We start from the raw sequence: 6,000 nt of genomic DNA on the forward strand, positions 1-6,000 counted from the left end.
ACCAGTTAAGAGCGCTGACCAGCGTGAAGACTACCTACCATGTGAACTTGACAGTCTAAAACAAAAGCAGAGAAAACCGGTCCCTTGACAGAGATAAACATTCAATGGCGGCAGGGAGAGTCTTTTGGAAATTCTGGGTACACGTCTTAAAGTGACCCTGGGTCGGAAACCACGCTGTGTATCTATTTCTTTATACCAGGCACTTGGCCCCTCATCTGCCACTTCTCTGATCATGCACGAAGCTCTTCAGCTTCCCCATAGCTGGTTTGTCCCCACCTTGGTCCTTCAACGCCGTGTGACCTCAACATCATCAGCAAGCCTGAAACTCATTCATCAAAGTCACTTTCTTTTTGTCTGTTTGTCTGTTTGTGTGTTTGGGACAGAGTCTCACTCTGTCACCCAGGCTGGAGTACAGTGGCGCAATCTCGGCTCGCTGTAGCCTCCATCTCCTGGGTTCAAGGGATTCTCCTGCTTCAGCCTCCCTAGCAGTTGGGACTATGGGCATGTACTGCCACACTCGGCTAATTTTTTGTGTGTTTTTAATACAGATGGGGTTTCATCATGTTGGCCAGGCTGGTCTCAAACTCCTGACCTCAAATGATTCACTCACCTCACTTCCCAGAGTGCTGGATTACTGGCATAAGCCATCACGCCCGGCCTCTTTTTTGTTTTTAGAGACTGCGTCTCACTCTGTGGCCCAGCCTGCTCTCAGACTCCATCTGCCTGCCGTGGCCTCCCGAAGTGCTGGGATTACAGGCGTGCACCCACCAAGCCCAGGCTGAATACTGATTTTTAAATCACGTGTAAAAGTTAAATAATCATCTCTGGAGTAAGCCACCGGGTATGACTCTGAATTTACCCAGAGCCCCTTTCTCTCCATCTGGTGGTCTTCCTAACTGCACTACAGCCCCACAGCCTCTGCCTGGCCTGGCTCAGCCCCCACCCTTGATAGCAGGTGTTCTCCAAAGGGGCAAAGGGATCTGTGGCTTGCAAGGGGCAAAAAAAATTTTCTGTGTGTATTATTTTCTCTAAATGGAGAAATATAATTTTATTAAATATTTAGTGTTCATTGCTAAGTAGTACATACATACTCCATGGATACATTGATGCATATTGGAGTGGAGTTCCAAAGTACTGTCAAAAAGAGCAATGGATAATCCGAAAAATGTGGATGGCGCTGCTGAAAATCTTCTCCCTCCCAGTCCAAGTGCCCTGGGTGTTTTTCTAGCCTCCATGCCCCTCAAGTCCCCACTCTGCTGCTGCCTGCTGTCAATCTCTGGCTTGCTCTCCTGCTTTGATGTTTCAGAGGCCTCAGCATACTGACTGGCCATCAGTTGGGCTGGGACCCTGCTCCCCAAGCCAGTCCTGAGGCTCCCACAGCCAGAACTGGTTCCTGGGCTCAGAGCCAAGGCCTAAGCCCCAGGTCTCTACTTATGTGGGTAGTTGTGTAGTTAAGATACACCAACACTACCAAAAAAAATTTAAAAAGTCACTGGGCATAGTGGTGCATGCCTGTGGTTCCAGCTACTCAGGAGGCTGAGGCAGGAGGATTGCTTTGGCCCAGGAGGGTGAGGCTGCAGTGAGCTATGACTGCACTACTGCACTTCAGCCTGGGCAGCAGAATCAGACCCCGTCTTAAAAACGAAAAAACAAGGCCAGGCGCGGTGGCTCACGCCTGTAATTTCAGCACTTTGGGAGGCCAAGGCAGGCGGACCACGAGGTCAGGAAATCGAGACCATCCTGGCTAACATGGTGAAACCCCATCTCTACTGAAAATACAAAAATTAGCTGGGCATGGTGGTGAGCGCTGTAGGCCCAGCTACTTGGGAGACTGAGGCAGGAGAATTGCTTGAACCTGGGAGGCGGAGGGTGCAGTGAGCCGAGATAGCACCACTGCACGCCAGCCTGGGCAAGAGAGCGAGACTGTCTCGAAAAAATAAATAAAAACAAAAACAAAACAAATAAAAAAGGCACACTAACAATGTGAAAAAGTCCCTTGAACTATTATAAAATATAGTCTAAACTAGAAACAATCTAAATAGCTACCAGTAGGGGTCTGGCAAAAAAAAAAAAGTATGGTATATCTCCAAGCTGATCTATCAGCGGCCAGCTGCAACCTTCTAAAACCATGAAGGAATTCTCAAGCTATAAGATGAAATGCAAAAGCAGACCTATACACAAATCTATATATGGTATAATCGCAACTATGAATACATCAATATGCACAGAAAAAAATGCCCCGAAAGAAACATTCCAAAATGTTGCCAGTTCAACAATTCTCCAGTGAGGCTCCTTCTGTGTGTGGCACTGAGCTAGGCCCTGCTTTATGGAATCACAGCTGATTTTGGTTTTCTACTTTATACGTTTCTGCGTTTTTGTAGTTTTCTACAAAGAAAAAGTTTTGGCCGGGTGCGGTGGCTCACGCCTGTAATCCTAGCACTTTGGGAGGCCGAGGTGGGCAGATCACCTGAGGAGTTCGAGACCAGCCTGACCAACCTGGAGAAACCGAGTCTCTACTGAAAACACAAAAAGTTAGCCGGGTGTGGTGGCACATGCCAGTAATTCCAGCTACTTGGGAGCCTGAGGCAGGAGAATTGCTTGAACCCAGGGGGCGGACGTTGTGGTGAGCTGAGATTGAGCCATTGCACTCCAGCCTGAGCCACCACAGCAAAACTTCATAAAAAAAAAAAAAAAAAAAAAAAAAAAAAAAGAACAAGTTTTATTTTTACATTTACACAAATAAAACAGAGCCAAACAGTGGTTTTCTTATCAGAGATTGTACTGTGAACTCAAAGACTGTTTTGAAGTCTGAATTGTATGTATTGATTCCTGCTTGCTTACATTTTTTCATTCCTTGTAAAAATCTCTAGGGGATAATCAGGTGGGGTTTCTTCCAGAGAAATGATGACATTTTTCCTAGGTAGTTATTTTCCCCTAGAAATTCAGGGGTCTTACCTCATCATCAGTTACCCTCCCCCCCACGCCTTAGTTCCAGGGAGGTGACACGAATGACAGAGCCTAGGCCAGCCAGCACAGAGGCTGTGACAACAGCAGATGCCTCCATCTCCACTGGAAGAGTAAAAAGAGATTATACTCCTACATGAAGGAGTGAAGTTAGATTTAAGGCGAAACTTTCCTATCAGCCTGGCTGTTAAACCACAAAGTGGGGTGATTCCTGACTCCGGGGGTGGGTGCAGAAGTGGATGGGGTAAGAGTAAGCCCACGCTGAGGTAAGGGTTGTCGAATCACCTCTGAGGCTCCTTCCAGCCCTAAAATCCCAGCATGCTTCATGGAGTCTTGGGTGAGGTCAGGCTATCCTTAGAGATCACTGCCAATGACATCCAAAGCACCCCTCGGCCCTCCCCACTGCCAAACAGAAGTATTCAGACACAAGCCCAGAGCCAGACGGCTGGGCTGTCCCTGCAGCTACGCCTCATCCAGAAGGTGGGGTGGGGGGGAGAGCCAGGACCACACAGACTCCATGTGACTCAGGATCATAAGGAAAGGGTCTCCAAAGGACCGGCCCTGGTGTGTGATGACAGGCCACGACCAGAGGCCCTCACCGCTCGGGTAATGAGGTACCCGCAACTCCGCAGACCCCAGTGAGGTCCACACTTCATCATCCCATCCCAAGCGCAGCTCCCCCATCCTTCTCGCCCCCTTCTTCCCCCAGGCCTCAGCCTCAGGAGCACAGCCCCTCCTCCACTGTTATCTTTCCCACTCCCTCCTCCCGCTGAATGTGGGGCCGGAGAGGCTGTTCCAAGGGTGCAGAGGAAGCCCCCACCCACAGCTGCTCTCAGAAGGTTGTGGGGTAGAGAGGGATTGACACAGGGTAGGAGACACCAGGGAGATAAAAGGGCAGGATGAGGCACGCGGCACCCAGGGGTGCTGAGGCCAAGCAGGGTGGACAGGGGTGAGGCTCCCAGGATGTGGGGTGACAGAGGAGCTGCGAAACCACAGCTAGAAAGGAAAGCCTAACAAAAGAGCCACTTCTTCCATCTCATGTCTCCACACCCTCACGTGTGGCCTGCGGTTACAAACCTGCCTCCAGGCCAGCCGCGGTGGCTCACGCCTGTAATCCCAGCACTTGGAAGGCTGAGGTAGGCGGATCATGAAGTCAGGAGTTCAAGACCAGCCTGGCCAATATGGTGAAACCTCATTTCTACTAAAAATACAAAAAAAAAAAAAATTAGCTGGGCGTGGTGGCGCACGCCTGTAATCCCAGCTACTCTGGAGGCTGAGGCAGATGGAACCTGGGAGGTAGAAGTTGCAGTGAGCCCAGATTGCGCCACTGCACTCCAGCCTGGGTGACAGAGCAAGACTATATCCCAAAAAAAAAAAACCTGCCTCCAGACCTAGCTCTTGATCCTGGTGGGGTGGGGTGGCTCCCAGGGAAGATTCCAGGAAGAAGGAATAGCAGATGGGGGCTGAAGCCATGGTAAGTGCTGAGACCCCCAATGTACATGCACACACAGTGATACACACATACTCATCACATACGCATGCACCAATACCCTATATGTGCACACCCACTATGCATGTAGACAAATATGTGCACGTACAACCCCAAATGCGTACACACACACACACACACAGCCACCACCCATTAGAGTCATCAATGCCCAGTGCCTGCGTGGCAGCCCATTTGGACCCCTGTGTTTTCACAATGAAATATTTAATGGCAGTGGAGAGCAATCACACCCATGGTGAGCGGGCACAATGGCCCTCCACAATAAGGCTGGGCGCAGTTGTCCTCGGTAACAGCCACTCAGGCAGAATGAGGAGTGGGCAGCACTCCAGCCCCTCCAGAGGGAAGGAGCCCACTGCAGCTGGCCTGGCAGTGTGCTCTGCAGTTTCCACCACCCCCAGGGGCAGCCCTGGCCCAGCACACCTGCCTCTGCCCCCACCCCCAACTTTCCTCAGTGTCTCTGAGCAGTAACACCCTGATCCCCAACTGCCCACTCAACACAGAACGTCGAGGAAGTCCTTCCCTTTCTGAAAACTTCCATCGTGCCTGTGGCTGGATTTCCTTCCTGACTGGTCAGTTTCTTTCAGGGCTGCCAGGCAGGACTCTGCTCCCCTCTCCAGAAGCTCTGGCCCCCGCGGGCAGGTAAGCACCCTCTCAGAGGGGATGGCCTGGCCCATTTGGCACCGAGGCAGCATACAGAAAGCGGGTATGAACCATGTCAGAAAAAGACACCACTTCTTTCAGCCATGCTGACCTGGTCTTTTCCCCCTCCAGGGCCTGAAGGGGCTGGCCAGCGGCATGCAGCTGTAAGACAGTGCTGTTCCCCCACCTGCAGCCCACAGCCTCTGTTGGCTACAAAAAGCCCCACACAGAACAGCTACCGCGTCCTCAGTTCACCGTCGGAGGAGTGGGGCTTCCAGAGCCTGGACTCACAAATGCCAGCCCCAGTACTCACATACCTCAGCCCTTGCCCCTGTGCCCACCCCAGAAACCCCAAAGCACCTTCTGCCATCCCAGCTGCCTGAGCCCGAGCACTCAGCCACCCCGACGTAGGGCAGGAGCTGAGACCTTCGTGGAGATCGGACAGCATGGGTCCACTGATTCCGAGGGCCACCGTGCGGTACTTACGGGCATGATAAATCCCTGCAGTGGAAGGGAAAAGTCACTCTGACTTGCACCCACCACTCTGGCTTCTCAAGAAACAGCACGGTCAATATTTGTTCTTTCATTTGGAACTGGCAGCTGAGGTTCTCTTGTCAGACTCGGTGCCGGGGCAGGAGCTGATGCGCAAGGTCTAAGTTGTCCTAAATCTAAGCTCTGAGTATGTGAGGATGTCCTCTCAGGCCCTCTCCTGTGCCACAGCTTGCCTGCTTACAAGAAAGATAGGATCCTGGCCGGGCGCGGTGGCTCACACCTGTAATCTCAGCACTTTGGGAGGCCGAGGTGGGCGGATCACGAGGTCAGGAGATCGAGACCATCCTGGCCAACATGGTGAAACCCTGTCTCTACTAAAAGTACAAAAAAAAAAAAAA

At 51.5% G+C, this 6,000-nt stretch overlaps 1 protein-coding gene across 14 annotated transcripts in view; it reads right to left on the minus strand.

The window, feature by feature from the left end:
• The window catches only part of MEGF11 (multiple EGF like domains 11), a 388,577-nt gene that overhangs the window by 327,696 nt on the left and 54,881 nt on the right, over positions 1–6,000 (minus strand). The gene's annotated exons all lie outside the window — the stretch shown is intronic.

The sequence above is a fragment of the Sapajus apella genome, unplaced genomic scaffold (assembly GCF_009761245.1).
Source record: "Sapajus apella isolate SASKATOON/1434 unplaced genomic scaffold, GSC_monkey_1.0 scaffold74, whole genome shotgun sequence".
Lineage (NCBI taxonomy): Eukaryota > Metazoa > Chordata > Mammalia > Primates > Cebidae > Sapajus > Sapajus apella.